General features: G+C 32.6%; 1 long non-coding RNA gene across 2 annotated transcripts; it reads left to right on the forward strand.

Moving 5' to 3' along the window:
- The first annotated feature begins 11,291 nt into the window (after positions 1-11,291).
- Positions 11,292-15,719, forward strand: LOC144252862 (uncharacterized). 2 transcript variants are annotated; one of them, XR_013343072.1, is made up of 4 exons: positions 11,292-11,376; positions 13,352-13,445; positions 15,439-15,517; positions 15,635-15,719. It is a non-coding gene; the product is annotated as an uncharacterized LOC144252862 (long non-coding RNA). The 2 variants fall into 2 exon arrangements; XR_013343073.1 differs by lacking the exon at positions 11,292-11,376 and adding an exon at positions 11,880-11,908.
- Positions 15,720-15,730: the final 11 nt, after the last annotated feature.

The following is a 15,730-nucleotide window of genomic DNA, read 5'->3' on the forward strand; positions in this document are numbered from 1 at the left end:
AGTACTGCTTTCATTATACTTCTGAAATGTTGGTAATTATGCAACACTGGCTGAGTCATAAAGAATTGAGTGTATGTCTTAGTTGTGATTATTGATCCTGAGTATATCTTAGTTTAAGTTTCCTATGTTGTGAAACAGGAATATTTGTTTCTTTGAGAATTTGATAAAAGTAGTCCTGAGTGATTCATTTCAGATTATAATGACAACGTTTATTACTGCTTAAGTTTTTGTTTTTATTTATTTTTAAAGTTTTTGGTACTAGGGATTGAACCTAGGAGTGCTTTACCACTGAGTTACCTTCCCTATTACCCCCTCTTTTTTAAAACAAATTTTTGAGATTATTTTGCTTAGTTGCTGAAACTGGCCTTAAATTTGGAATCCTTTTGTCTCAGCCTCCTGAGTTACTGGGATTCTACGCTTATACCTCCATGCCTAGTGTATTAGATAGGGTTTTAGAGGGAAAGTAAGAGAAGAAAAACTTGGAAGTGAATATTCAACTCTCTGTACCAAAGTAAGATGACTTTATTCTTTTTTTCAATCCTCCCAAATATCACAAAACCTGGACATTATGAAGGAAAAAGACAAAAGGTTTTTTTAGTTTTTTTCAATGTAGTAAGAAAAAGTGGGAGCAAGTAAGTATTTTATTATGCAATATCTTAGAAGAGTCTTCAAATCTTGTATAAAATAAGTGTTTTTTATCTTGAAATTGCATATAGACACTGTCTTTTTCTTATTAGACTGCAAGTGCTCCTGCAACCCCTCTAATAAATAAGCACCGCCCAACTTTTTTGAGGTCCAATACTATTTCCAAACCATATGTTTCAAACATCCTGCCATCAGATGCACCCAAGAAGAGGCGTGCTCCATTGCCTCCAAAGGCAGCATCTCAGAGTGCCCCTCAGGACCTTACAAACATACAGGAGAGGCCAGGTTCTTGTGTGGTGAGATCCACAAGTGTGGAGGAGACTGATAAGGTGGGTAGGTTTGTTTTGTTTTACAGGATGAGACAAGGTCACGTAACTTAGAACCCCAAGAAAGTTAGTAACAGTTATTAATATGTAATAACATGAATAAGTACTTAACTAAAATTGGTACTGGGAAAAGATTATATGTAGTTTGATGCAATGAAGAATAAGTTGCTATTTTAAGGAGATTTTTTTTCAAGCAAATATCTGGTCTATAAACATTAAGTCTTAATGCATATATTACAGATGAAAATGCTTATTTTCAAATTAAAATGTTTTTAAATAACAGTCTTTGTGCTAATTCATGGGCTTCTAATTTGTATGTCTTCTTTACCTAATTTTGAGATTCTGCAGAGGAAATACTGGTGTCTACCTAAAACCACAGATGCAGTATTTGCTTTTAGGTTGCTCACTGGTGCCCTATCTACTACTGGGGTCCTAGATCAAATTGCAAAGCAAATTACTAGGCCCCTCTGGCCATCCTGCCTCCCTTTGAATTTATTTTCTGCCTGCTTCCCACAGTGCTCTACATCCTAGAAGTTGGTACTTGACATTGTCTAATTACCCAAAGACTTATCTTATTCATGCTGGTTCTTTTACTCAGTATTTGTCATCCATTTCCTGCCCCTGTCCCATTCTGCCATTTTGATCTCAATTCCCTATGTGCTTCTGGTTATTCAGGGAGGTGTTAGGTTGAATACCTGATTAAAAATTTTCCACAATAATGCCAGAATGAGAATGAGACCCCATTGTCTTTAAAGGAACTGTTCTTAGATATAAAATGCTTTTAAAGCTTATTCTCTACTTAGGTCATTGTTCTTTAAAGACCAGGAAATAAAGCTATGATTCTTTGAAATAATTTTACCCTTTAACTTTTTAGTAATTCAGAATGTTCTTTTCTACACATTAATGAATATTTTTGGTGCTTTATGTGTAAAAAAATATATAGATGAACAAAGAAAATTTGATTTTAATGGTGTTAATATTGCCCCAAATACTGAGCTATTATAATGAACTCACATTATTTTTTACTTCACTTTTTAAGGTATAGATTATTTGGGGCCTTTTTGAGTTCTCTACATTGGTGATTTTCTTAACTTTGGTTTTTAATTCCATTAATATTTTTTTTTATAGGTGAAACCAAAAAGACAGCCATTTTAACCATTCTGGATGATTCTGATCCAGAGGATGATGAAAGCATCATAGTTAGTTTGGTGTACACTGAAGGAGGAAGTAGAATTTTGCCCAGTTCCGACACTGTGAGAGTGAACATTTTGGCCAATGACAATGTGGTGGGAATTGTTAGCTTTCAGACTGCTTCCAAATCTGTCATTGGTCATGAAGGTGGGTTCTTTTTTCTGAGCACATTCATTTTCTTTTCTATGGGTATCATTTTTTTGCCTAGTGTTTTAAAGCTTGTGATTTTTTTCCTTTAATTATTTTGTTGAACTGTGTGTTTTCATCCAAGCGGGACATGTTTGGGAGGAGGCTTAGTGAACTGCTTAACTAGATGTAGGAGGCTTATAGAATGATACTGTGTTCCAGCTTGCCACTCTCCACTGGTGTGGGATGTCCAGGTTTTTCATCTGTTAAATGGCAAAATATTACTTATTTCATAGGTTTCTTCATGAGGATTAAGTGAGCTAATAAGTATAAGGTGCTTGGCACAGTTCTTGGCAAATATACTATATGCTTTTTAGTAGCTATTACTATGAAACAGTGAACTAGTGGCTCCCTGTTAAAAACAAGTACTAGATTAAAATCAGTGAACATTTTAGCCTTGATTTTATATTATTTTTGTATGTTTTATAAAGAGTGCCAAACTGGAAAATCTTATGTAATATGTATTTTTTTTTGTCTTGAAACACTGTAATTTTCTTGAATCTTTATTTTTTATTGCATATCATATATAGGCTAATTTTTGTGTTTTAGATATTACAACTGTTTTGTTTGTCTTTGAATAAGCCTCTTTTGAGATTCAAAAAAATTTACAGATTGTTTCAGCACATAGTTTGTATTTGGAATTAAATAATTTTATCTTAAAGAATTAAGAAATAAAAAGGATATAGATCATGTATATGGATCTCTACATATGAGAAAACAAAGCTGAGAAGTTAAATGACTTGACAAGGTCAAATAACTAATTTGTGACTGTGCTGGAAACTGAATGTATTTCAGTGTTTACCATCCATCTCCTTAGTATATTCTCCCAACTTGCAAGTTTATTGAACTTATCTGTGCAAATGTTTGAGCCATTTTCTGACACTCTTTACTATTGTTAATGGTTTAGAATTGCATGTTGTCTTAGCAACAATGATTAAGAGTGACTAACAAATTGCCATAAACCCAATCTAAAGACAAATCGCTATCAAAAATTTTTTTGTAACATAGTAGAAATAAAATGTCACTGCTGGGATAGTTAATATTAATGACAACAAGAATATTTATGAGGTATTTTCTGTGTGATAGTTGCTCCACATCAGTTATTTCACTTCATTTTAGCAGCAGTCCTATGAACTGGGTATAATTGAATACACAACATTTTTACATAAGGAAATTGAATTGGAGATAAGAGGTGGAGCTTTAAACCCAGCTACACTGGATCCAAAGCCCACACTACAGTGCACCTTGTGAGGAGAGACTGTTTTGTTTGAATTTGTATTTGCTGCAGAACCTGATAATGCAAGGATTTTTGATAAATATATTAAGTGATTTTAATTGAAAGAGTAATGAATGTGAGTAGTAATGTCCATGTGAAAGGAAGAATTTGGTAAGAGACTTTATTTCTAACTCAGAGATAGAAGTTGAATTTTCAAATAGTTGAAATCAGGAAAATACAATCTTTGGGAACATAGGAGAAAACAAGTTATCAAGGACGTCATCATGTAGAACAGCAAGCTAAGATACTGGGAAAGTAATTGCTCAGAGGACTAAGAGAGTCAGAAGAAACTAAGGAGAAATGTTCATCAATTACCAGAATAAGGAAGTAATCAATGGGTCTCATACTAATGTAACCAACAAGTAAGATTTTCAAGTGGGCTAGAGAAAATAGTAGCAGCTCTGGATGGATTATAAAGAAAAATTGGGGATAGAAAGATGATATCTAAGGATAAACTAAAGGATGTAGTGGCCTTTGGGGAGTGCCCTCAAAGCAGGGTCCTCGGACTGGGGTTGTGGCTCAGTGGTAGAATGATTGCCTAACATGTGTGAGGCACTGGGTTCGATCCTCAGCACTATATAAAAATAAATAAATAAAATAAAGGGATTGTGTCCATCTACAGCTAAAAAAAAAAAAAAAAAAAAAGCAGTGTCCTCATGTCCTCAGGCCTATTTGCATTCACAGAGTGCTAATGGTCTATGATGAGATAAACTTTTACACCAGTTTCACTTTGCTTTGACATCCAGAAGCATTATCTATGGGCTTGTATTCCATGTGTTCTCTTTTTAAAAATACCTTTATTTTGTTTATTTATTTATTTTTATGTGGTGCTGGAGATGGAACCTAGTGCCTCACACATGCTAGACAAGCGCTCTGCCACTGAGCTACAACCCCAGCCTTTTTATAGTATAAAATTTTGAGAATCACTGCTCTTTGGCCATGAGAACAAGGAAAGGAGAAACATTGGAGAAAATAAGTTAAAGAGGAGTATATTGAATTTGCTTTTGCTTTGTTGAAGAAACTTGGGCAGGGAATACTGTATAAATACAGAATTTAAGTGTTGATGGTATGGAGGCTACAAATAAAGCTAAGGCCAGGGAAGGTTAGATGAAACAAGGAATTTAGAGCTAGACTAGACATGTGCTTTGCTGTGATATGATGGAATTTTTCATTTTTTTAAGAAAATATTTTTTTAGTTGTTGATGGACCTTTATTTTATTCACTTATTTATATGTGGTGCTGAGAGTTGAACTCAGTGCCTCACACATATGAGGCAAGTGCTCTACTACTGAGCCACAACCCCAGCTCTGGAATTTCATTTTTAAAAAATTCAAAAAATATTAATGTCCAGCATTAACATAAGGAGTTTTAACTGTAAGATACCTAGTATTGTGCACGTGCATCCTGTGAGTGTCTAGTGGTGATGATAGTAATGCATAGTTTCTAAAGAAACCAAGGCTCTCCTTCTGGGCACCAAATATCTTGGAGAAATTTCAGACACCAGCACCTGTATTCTCTTTGGGTTGGATGAACTTCACCTGAAAACCATATTCTGGTATCTTCATTTATCAACAGCTGGGTACTGCAGGAGACACAAAGAGGAAAATGGATTTGTAATTAAAATACATGGTTCAAGTGGGTTATTGGTTAAAAATTTGCATCAGCATACTAGTCTATGATTATGTGTTTGGTATGGGAAAGAAAACACTGAATTGTTTTTATTGCTTGCATGAGCACTCCATAGCTATTTTACATCTTTCAAATAAAAGTGAAGGGTAATTTTTATTTTTTTACTCCCCCCCTTTATTCCTAAGCCATTTCTGACAGCCTAAATTAATTTTATTTTTTCAAAATCATAATGAACCTCAAGAATTCAGTATTTTATGTATGTATTCTTTATAATACTACTACAAAAACTTCATAGAGAGATGTGTATTAAGATGAGTTTACTAAAGTGAACTAATAAAAACCTCATGGTGATTCTTCAAGGATAACTGCTATAAAATAGAGTAAAAAATCGTGTTCTGTGGGCTCTCAACAATGTTAACATTGCTTCTGGCTAGTGTTGGAACTTCATCTGTGTGATTAGATTTAAAATGTGGATGATACTGGACTTTGGGCTCTAGAATTCCATTTGTGATTTACAGGAAGGAATTGCTATGTATTGAATTCTGAGGAATCCTATTTCTATGTTTTGTCCTAAAGCAATTAGAGAGATGACCAGTGGTAAATATTACTTTTTCCAAATGTAATGGACAGAATTTAGAAATATGGGACAATGGACTTTACTGTGATTGCAAATTGTGCATAAATGTACTTTTTATAAACCTGTGTTAGATTTTTCACTCACCCAACTCAGCAGCATCATAATCATCATGTTATGTTCAATAGATTTAAATTTTTTTCTTTTCTTAAAGACAGCATTAAGCTTTTTTACATAAAGATTTGAATAAGAAATGTAATTATTTTTAAAATTACCAATATTGGCATGCTATATTAGAAATTGTTTTTTTCAAAGTGTTCTCATTGACAGTCTATGATTCAAATTATTCATATTTCCTATAATATTTAACCATTTTCTTTTCATTGTAGAGTCAGTAAATTTGGGTGATCCATATATATCATGTATCATTTATTGACTAAGCTATTTTTCTGTATTTTGTTTTCTATTATTTTATGTACCTCTTAGTTGCCATTTACCTTTATAAAAAGAATCTTGGTTTGAGGAATGAGTGGATGAAACATTTTTGTTTTATTTTCTTTATCTGTATTAGGCTAGGTCTAGACACTATTTGATAGATCTTTTGCCTGAAGCTTGAAATGTGTTGTCCACTTTGGGTGGACTTCGTGAATTTTATATCAAGATGATTTTCAAGTAATGTGGTCAGACTTTGATATTTGAGGGTGTTCCTCCAACTTTCATTCTTGGGAAAAACCAGAAGGCAGTATAGCACCTAGGAAAATGTTTCTTATGGGATAACTTGAACATACACTCTCAAGAATTTTCTTACTGTCTTTCATCTTAGATTTTGAAGACTAAGCACTTGTTTCTGAGTCTTTCTGTTTTCCCTTAACTTTGTTAGTCAACTCTGTGTTTTGGTAGAAGGTGACCCTGTGGTATATCCACTGCTTTTTTCTCAGATACATTTTAAATAGGCCTAGCTTCTAGGTGTCTGTGTTAGGAAGAAGAATCAATTTCAACATTTTATGGTTTAGAAAAATTTTCACACTATTCTTACTTTTGGCATGATAAATTTGCAATAGGTTTATAAGATTATGTGTTTAAGAAATATTTTGTTTACTTTTAACTTATCTGGATGTGTGTGTATGTGTGTGTGCCCCATTGTACCCATACTTCGAATTTTGTTTCTTGCAATGTTTTCTTGAAAGTTATTTTTATGGCAACTTGTTAAATTTTCAGAAGTGAAATTTTTAAAGTAGTGTTATACTGCATATTTTTCCACATAGTAAGTTTGTGGGAATACTTTTTTTTCTTCTCTTCAACATTTCACTTTTATTTTAACCTCAGAATGGAATATTGATTCCCAAATCTTCATATACAAATTTCAGCCATAATTTTTTTTATTATTTTAAGTCCCCCTTCAACATGGATCTTTATTGACCCACATTTTATTTTCTTGCTATTCGTGGGGATTTTTTTGCCTTTTTTGCATTTAATCAAACTATCATAATTTTATTTTTGAACTATTATCAGACTTTGATTCATAAATATTTGAAAACTATGACTTTAGGACCTTTTTATTTGTGTAAGCAGACAACATTGCAGGTGAAACATCTTAACTTCAAGGATTTTCCTATAGTTTTCAGTAACAAACTTATTTTTAAACACTAAGTTGCTCTATAAGAAATTTGTACAATAGAGAAACTCCAGAGTTTGATAGTACTGTCTGTCTATATTTTATTCAAATGAGTTATACAAATAAAAAAATTAAATAGTATGCTGGCAATTATGGCTGATTGTACATTTTTTTCTGTTATACCTAATATTTTAGAGAATTTGATTCTTCACTTGCAATATTTATGTGCTAAGAAAAAAAAGAAAATAAAAGGAAAAGCCAATACTTAGAGTACTAATGTTTGTATTGAAATACTTAAAATGAAACAAAAATGAAACATTTTTTTAATGCTTTTCTCTTTTTTATATGTATTCTCTACTCTCCAAAAATGATTCATTACATTAAATTTATGTGTTAAAATTTAGTATGAAAAATTATTTTGTTTTTAGCAATTAATATAATAGTTTCTAAATTAATAAATCAATGATGTTTATTTAAGAAATTTCTATTAGAAATATGTATTAATTTTATTATCTTTAGAAATATAAACAGTAGTAGTTTGATAAAATATTACATTTTATTGTTTTGTCTTTACTCCCTTGTTTTAAAAATGTTGGAGTTCTTGCTAAAGCTATTTGGATAACTGAGTAAAAGTGACTTTTTAAGTGCATACTTGTGGATTTCAATTATATGTCTGTGTTATAAAATTTGAATAAGGATGTGTTCTTTTAAACCTTTTAAGCATTGTTCTGTTTATCTTTCTATAACAGTATTCTTTATTTTTCATTAGAATACATTCACATGTATTCATCATCATATAAAACGAGTGAATTGAGTATTTTTTCAGCAAGTCACATAGTCATCAGCTTATTTTTCTTAGCAATTTTCTTTCCACTTCTAGCAATATGAAAAAGAAATTCTTATGATTTTCTCCCATTTGATAAAATGATACATAGAGATAAAAACCAGGAATGTGAAGTATCTAAAATACTTGTTATCTGGGCCAAATGACTGTGACTTTGATGAAGTTACAGACATTGATATATAGATTTGACACCTTTCCTTTGTATTTCTTTCTATAAAACAAAATCATTGATGGTATATGTAAGTTACAATCTAAAGAAATGTGATTTTCAGGTATTTGCAAGCATTTTTATGCATGCATTGTGTAAAATCACATTGCATATCGGTGTAAGGAATTTGTTTCCTTTTGAAAAGCAAAGAAAGAATTTGCTCATGTTATAGTTTTGATCATGAGGACTTTATTATTTTCTTTGACTTGCAGAACATTCATGTTCTGGTGCATGTTTTGGAGTGTATACTAGTTTGTGTTTCCCATTTTAGCATGTGCTCTTATAAATTTTATATACTGAATTTCCTGAATGAAAGTATTTAGAAGTGGAATTTCAGTGTTAATGAGCAATAAGCATGAATAAGGCTTCTAGAGAATATAAAACAGATCAGCTTTGTAATGTTCTTGGAAAAGTTGCTGCAGTAGCTGCATGCTTGAGATTTGGGTTTTGTTGAGTTCAAATGTAAATGCTCATTTTCCATTAAGTACTTATCAATGAGGACATTTCACTTGCAGAAGAAATGTTGCAATTCCATGTGATAAGAAAACCTCCTGGTAGAGGAAATGTTACTGTTAACTGGAAAATTATTGGACAAAATATAGAATTCAATATTGCTAACTTTACTGGACAACTCTTCTTTCCTGAGGTAATACCACAAAGAAAAGTTTCACCATAAATTTCTAGGAAAAAACAGTGTTGAGGAAAATGGGATAGAAATCAACATCACTGTATTGTAGTTATCATCAGTCTCTCTTTTCACACCTATTGGTATAAATTCTTCTTTGATGATGTATGCATTCTTTTTCTTTTCATTTTCACTTTCTGAGTATTAAGTCAAATAGTTATTACCTCTGCCTGTGCACTACAGTGGACTTTGTGTAACTGACATCTCTACAACATTGGTATCTTCTTTCCCTTTCTTCATTTTTTTTCCTATTCACCACTGTTGTAAAAATCTCCCCAACTTACTGCTTTGTGTGAAGGTTTTAATAGTGCTCATGAGATTATATTTACATTAATTAACTCAGCCTTCAGAATCTTCCACACTTAGCTCCTTTCTGCTTTAAGCCTTGTTTCTCATGTCAATATTTATTATTTAATTAATTTCATTAATTCACAGACATGTTTTTTAAATGAAAATATGTTTGAATGCATGATTTATAAGATTAATATAATGAGGAGATCGTTTATGTTCAGTAACAAAACAAAGATGGATTTCTTTCTTTTTGACATAGGGGACAATGAATCAAACAATATTGGTGCATTTGTTGGATGATAACATTCCTGAGGAAAAAGAAGTGTATCGAGTCATTCTGTACCATGTCAGTACACAAGGTAGTTCAGAATTCAGATTTGAACTTTTTCTTTTCAAAAAAGAAACGGTATTGCTTTCTGTATTTCTAACAATTAAATATCAATTTTAAAAATGTTACTTTAAATATTGTCTGTTCCATAGAAATGTTAGATCCAAAAAACACTAGCACAGGATTGGGAATACTTTGTGGACAAGTGAAAAAAACTCTAAAATGTTTTGCTAAATAGTTATTTATGGAATGAAATACATTTCAAGGGTAGACAATTTTGAAATTAATTTTATGTCAACAAACTCATTTGGATTTTAGACCAAGTATAGTATATAACAATTCAAATTTAGTCATTTTTGAGTAGACATCTAGGTACTTTCCTTAGATTTTACTCCATTTCTGAAATTCAGATAACAAATACAATCAATAATGACAATAACATATGCCAAGTGAAAACTTCATGATTTACTCTCTGGAAGGGTGGATGGAATGCAGGATCTTTGTCACCTGGAGATTTCTGTAGAGATGTGACAAAGGAGAACCCTTTCTGGTGACTTTAAAATGCTTTAGAGTGGGGATATGTTTTACATATTTAGATGTTAATGCCAAATTGCTGTTAGGTTTCCTAATGGGGTCCCTGATATTTTTAGGAGTTCCACCAGCAGGAATTGTTCTGCTTGATACTCAAGGATACTCAGCTGTCTTGATTGGGAAGCCAGTGATGAACCACATGGAGTTTTAAATTTTGCTCTTTCATCAAGATTTGTCTTACTGCAGGAGGCTAACATAACAATTCAGCTTTTCATCAACAGAGAATTTGGATCTCTGGGTTTGTATTGCTCTAGAATGAATGGGGTTTCTGGCAAGGGCTTTCTAAGTATTCTACTTGTGTGGATAAAGCCATTACTAAACTAAATCAGCGAAGGAAAAATAATATTTATTAGTTTGGTTTAGTACTTAATAACTTCTTTAATTTTAAAAAGATTCCAAGGGAATTATCTATTTGCACAGAAATGATGTGTTACAAATCTCAGTAGCATGTGGTAGGAGGTGGCATGTGGGTTCACTGATAACACTGGGCTTGGCTGGGCTGGCTGTTCTCCATGTTTTTTATTCTTCTCCTGGACAAGTAGAAGCACAAGAAAGCAAGTGAAAACCTTAGGTCTAGGCTCATGACTAGCACATCATCAATTTTATTACACAAACTCAGAGTCCCCAGGTGGGGTTTGTATGCCTTACCCAGAAAGGGCCATCGCTGATCCTCACATGGTAAAGACTGTGGAAATAGGAAAGGCCAAGGAATTGAGGTCAACATTAGAAGTTACTGCAGTTGCTAAAGGAAAAGCCAAGGACACAGTGAGACTTATTTAGAAGTTTAAATAACTACAAAACCTTTTTGAACCAATTCAATTAGGAGCTATCAATGTTACCTATACCACCGTTCCTGGAATGTTGAGTCTGAAGAATCAAACTGAGGGAAATCTTGCAGAAGCAGAAGTTGATTTTGTCCCAGTAATTGGCTTTCTGATTTTAGAAGAAGGGGAAGCAGCAGCAGCCATCAACATCACTATACTTGAGGTAAAACTCTCTTGTTATTTTCCTGTTATTATAATAAACCTGAAGTAACCCCAAAGTAGAACCTGAGAGGATATCCTAAAACATATTAATATTCCAGGAAGAGATTTCTACCAAACAGTAGAAGTACAAGTCAGCAAGCAAAACATGCAAGCCCTTTTTAAGTAATGAATTTCATGAAAGCTAAGATAATGTGATAATTTTTAATTCTCTCTATATTAAAACATTACTCTGCCTTTAATATAAAGTTGGTATAGTTTACAACTATAATCTCCAGAAACTCTTGAATTCATTTCTGTTTCATTCCCTCTTCTGGTTCAGCTTATTATTTTTCATGAATTTTTTTTTTCAAATCACACAGAAGTTTCTCCTCCTGTTTAGATGGGCTATCCTGCTTTTGTGCTTTTGCTTATAGAAACATCTTGTGAAAAAGAGAATTTCCTCAGGGAAGTTCCCTATAGGAAGAAACTGGCCTAAGAGGTTCCAAAGGAGCATTTTGATTACTCCAAACAATTTATTGGACCAGCATATCCATGTAGGTCACAGTCTTTGTGAGTAGAACCTATTAAGTTAGAGACAGCAGGAACCTCACTAGAGACTGATACCATAAAATGTGATTATGGTCAAGCTTAAAGTAATCATTGGTGGCCGAAATTGTACTTTAAATAATTTTTCATATTGTGAACTCCCATGTTGATTTAGGGCTTGGTGTTTCAGCTACTAAAATACATTTCCAAGAGGTTTATAAAAATAGTATTATAGTGAGGTTAGGGGATGGTATGTAGTGGAGTATGAATATTTCATTTGAAAAAATATTTTTCAATTTACTATGTATTTTGGGGGTTCCAGTTTTAAGAGCTTCTATTCTCTCAGGGTCTTTTATTTTTATTAATTTAAAAGTAGGATAAGCCATCTGAAGTGAGTAGCTTTTTTGATTTCTGTGGCACTATGAGCTAAGGTAGTATTATGAGAATTCCAAATCTATAAAATAAAAGGTAATATTATATCAGTATGTAACAGGTAACACAGGATTTGACAAAAATCACAGGCAAGTCATCTTTCAAATGTCTCATCTGTTAATGTAACTGAATTTAAGTAAGTGGATTATTCCTTAGTTATGTTAGTTTTAAAAACAGAAAATATATAGCCATTCTTTTCTTCCCCCTATAGTCTAAATTTTTAAACCTGGGTTTTCCGTTTCACTTTTCTTTCTCTGTAGCTCTTTACAACATTTTCTGCTCTTTGAGTAGCACTAGATTAAAACACTGCAGGTTTGTTAAACAAAAGCAATAGTTACACAGTGTGTAACTATTAGTGGTTGGCTGGTTCCTCCTGACATGGATTTTGCTTAGGCACCAGCCTTGTTTTTCATTGGTATTATGTGGTCTAATGATTACTAATAATAACTATCACTTAAAAAGTATTGTCTGTAGATCATGTACTCCACAAACATTATTTTAAATTATTATTACAATCTCACCCCAAAGTAGCTATTATTTCTTCCATTATAAATATGATTGAATTGGAGCCTTAATATTTAAGCAACTTACCTAAAATTATAGAATTTTGAAGATCTCTTTCATTGCAAAGCATATATGTAATGTATGTGTGTGTGTGTATTATAATGATATCATTCTATCCCTCATTCTAAATATTGTATATTATGGAATTTAAAATGTTTTGTTCATGTTATAGTTGAAATAACCAGGTTTATATATTTATATAATTGGTTTGTGTATTATGTAGGTCTAGGCTGAAAATATATTATTAAGTGGTTTCATACTGTTCAATCTATATAGCTAGGTATAAGTTTAATACTTCTATTTTTTTCCAATTTAGATATTTTCTGCTGCAATTTCATTTTGATACTTTCTGTATCTTTGATGCATATATTTGTAAGACAACTTAAAAATAGCTTTTGATTTGTAATTCTTTTGAAAGCATAATTAAAGGAATTTAATGGATATAATTTTTGTAGGATGATACACCTGAACTAGAAGAATATTTCCTGGTGAATTTAACCTATGTGGAACTTATCATGGCCCCTGTAACCTCTTTTCCTCCAAGACTAGGTATGATGGCTCTTTTGTTTGCTTGTTTCATTTTACTTCCTTCCAGTGAAGTAAAGTAACTTCATTTTTAATCAGAAGTGTGTTTGTTCATTTCAACTATGTGAGCTTTTTACATTTATTTTAGAGAGCAGCATTATTGTGGTTTTGGGCATTGGATAGTATAGACACATTTAGAATTACTATGTGGTGGTCTTTACATTTTACAACTATTTTATAAGCAAATTTGTAATCCTCAAAATAGAATTAGTTCTATTTGGGAAGGCATTTTATTTTCATGTTCTTCAAACATTTTAATTAGCTATTTTCATTTGTTCTCCAACTTTCAGGTGATTTTATTTTCTTTTTGGTAAGAGATCTTTTGTTTGTTTGTTGTGTTCTCTGATTCTTTTTTGACCTTTGATCTTTTTCTTTTCATGCTTTAGAAAAGACTCAGTTAATTCATTACAGACTAAAAGGTAAAATTTGAACTTTGGTATAGATTTATGTAGATTCCTTTAAAAAGATGACTTCCCATGTTGGAGCAAAAACTCCTGTTTGCAGTTTGAATGTTTTAGTATTAAAGAATTTTGTCTGAAGCCTGTGTGTGTGTGTGTGTGTGTGTGTGTGTGTGTGTGTGTGTGATGGCCCACTAGGGGGTGGGGGTGAGTAGCACAGAGGGTGCCCAGCTCCATGGCCCCATCATGAGGGTAGAAAGAATATTGCACCCAGGGGACATTAACCTGGTGAAGAAGAAGCCTGGGCAAGCCCAGTGGCTTGAGGAACAGCATTCCTTATTCACATCAGAGACTCATTGTGACAAGTTTGAGAACACTGAAAGGAAGTAATTAGTTTCCTACATATTATTGTTTGACAAATTTCAGATCTTTTGCAAAAAAATAGAAAAGTGCAATGACTTGGCTGTTCCATAGAGTCTGATTACATGATAAACATTTTTCATACTAAGAAAACTAATAAAATAGTTCCTGTTTCTGTGATATTCGTATTAGAGGTGGGTTGAGTAGGGGAGTGATGTTCAATGCATTATGATGCTCCTATTTCATATGTTTTCAGTGACAAACTGCTGTTACTTACATCTTCTCATTTTAATATGACCAAAATCACACAGCTATGAAATGGCAGGGCTGGGATACTCTGATGGGCACAAATCCTAGTTTTATATTCTCTCTTGGTTTTATATTCTCTCAGTATTGCTCTCTTCAATCTAGAGAGAAGTGCATAAACCCCTACTCCTTTCTCTACCTGTACAGCTGTCACAGGCAACCTAGACTAAGGAAAAGAGCAAATATTAAAAAAAAAAAACAACCAACAAACATAAGTAACAGGGTTAATTAATATTTCAAGACTGAATAGCAGGTATTGGTAACATATTAAGCTTGATGGACAGAGTACAAATTAAAAATGATAAGAGAAATTAACTTCAATCTTAGTCTCTTTTTTCATTCTACAAAGTCTTCTTCTTCTTCTCCTTCTTTTTCTCCTTAATAGAAACCTCATCTTTCTTGCTTTCTGATTTGTGTATCCCTGTCCTTGTGTCTCTTTACCAGACCTGTCTCTGTCTCTGTGCCAATCCTGGTCTGCCCTTCTCTTCTCATTTCTTTTACCTCTTTTTTCTTCCTCTCTACTCCTTCCCATCTGAAACAGTTCTATTACAGAACAGAGGTGCCAAGTTTTAAATTTTATTAAAATAATAGGAGAAGCTCCATAACCTTAGTTGCTTATTATTTCATGCTGTTCGTGGTTGATTTAAGTTTTATAAGTCAGTGGCTCTTGTTAGCAAAGTGGTCTTTTTCAGATGTTAATAGCATTGGTGCCTTTGTAGTCTTAAAATCGTTTGAGTAATATCAGCAATATTCATATTAGGAATTATATAATCTCATAGGGACTATCTTTAAATTCTAGATCAAGCATAATAAAAATTTAAAGTTTAATAATAAAACTTTATACAAAATTTATAGTAATAAATTTGTATTAAATACGTCTGCATATTTTTCAGATTCAGAAGGCTTGACTGCACAAATCATTATTGATGCTAACAATGGTGCCCGAGGGATGATTCAATGGCAGCACAGCAGGTGATCCCAAGGCTCTGTGAGCCCTTCTCCAAGCTTCAGATCTTTTACCATCTACCAAATAGAAGTTCAAAATAGGAAAAAAAATACTTTCTTTACTTTCTCTTTCTGTTCTTACAGATTTGAAGTAAATGAAACCCTTGAAAGTGTAATATTGGTAGCTCACAGGAGTGAAGAGGCTCTTGGCCATGTGTCCTTGTTTGTGTATGCCCAGAA

This window comes from Urocitellus parryii, unplaced genomic scaffold, assembly GCF_045843805.1.
Source record: "Urocitellus parryii isolate mUroPar1 unplaced genomic scaffold, mUroPar1.hap1 Scaffold_61, whole genome shotgun sequence".
Classification (NCBI taxonomy): domain Eukaryota; kingdom Metazoa; phylum Chordata; class Mammalia; order Rodentia; family Sciuridae; genus Urocitellus; species Urocitellus parryii.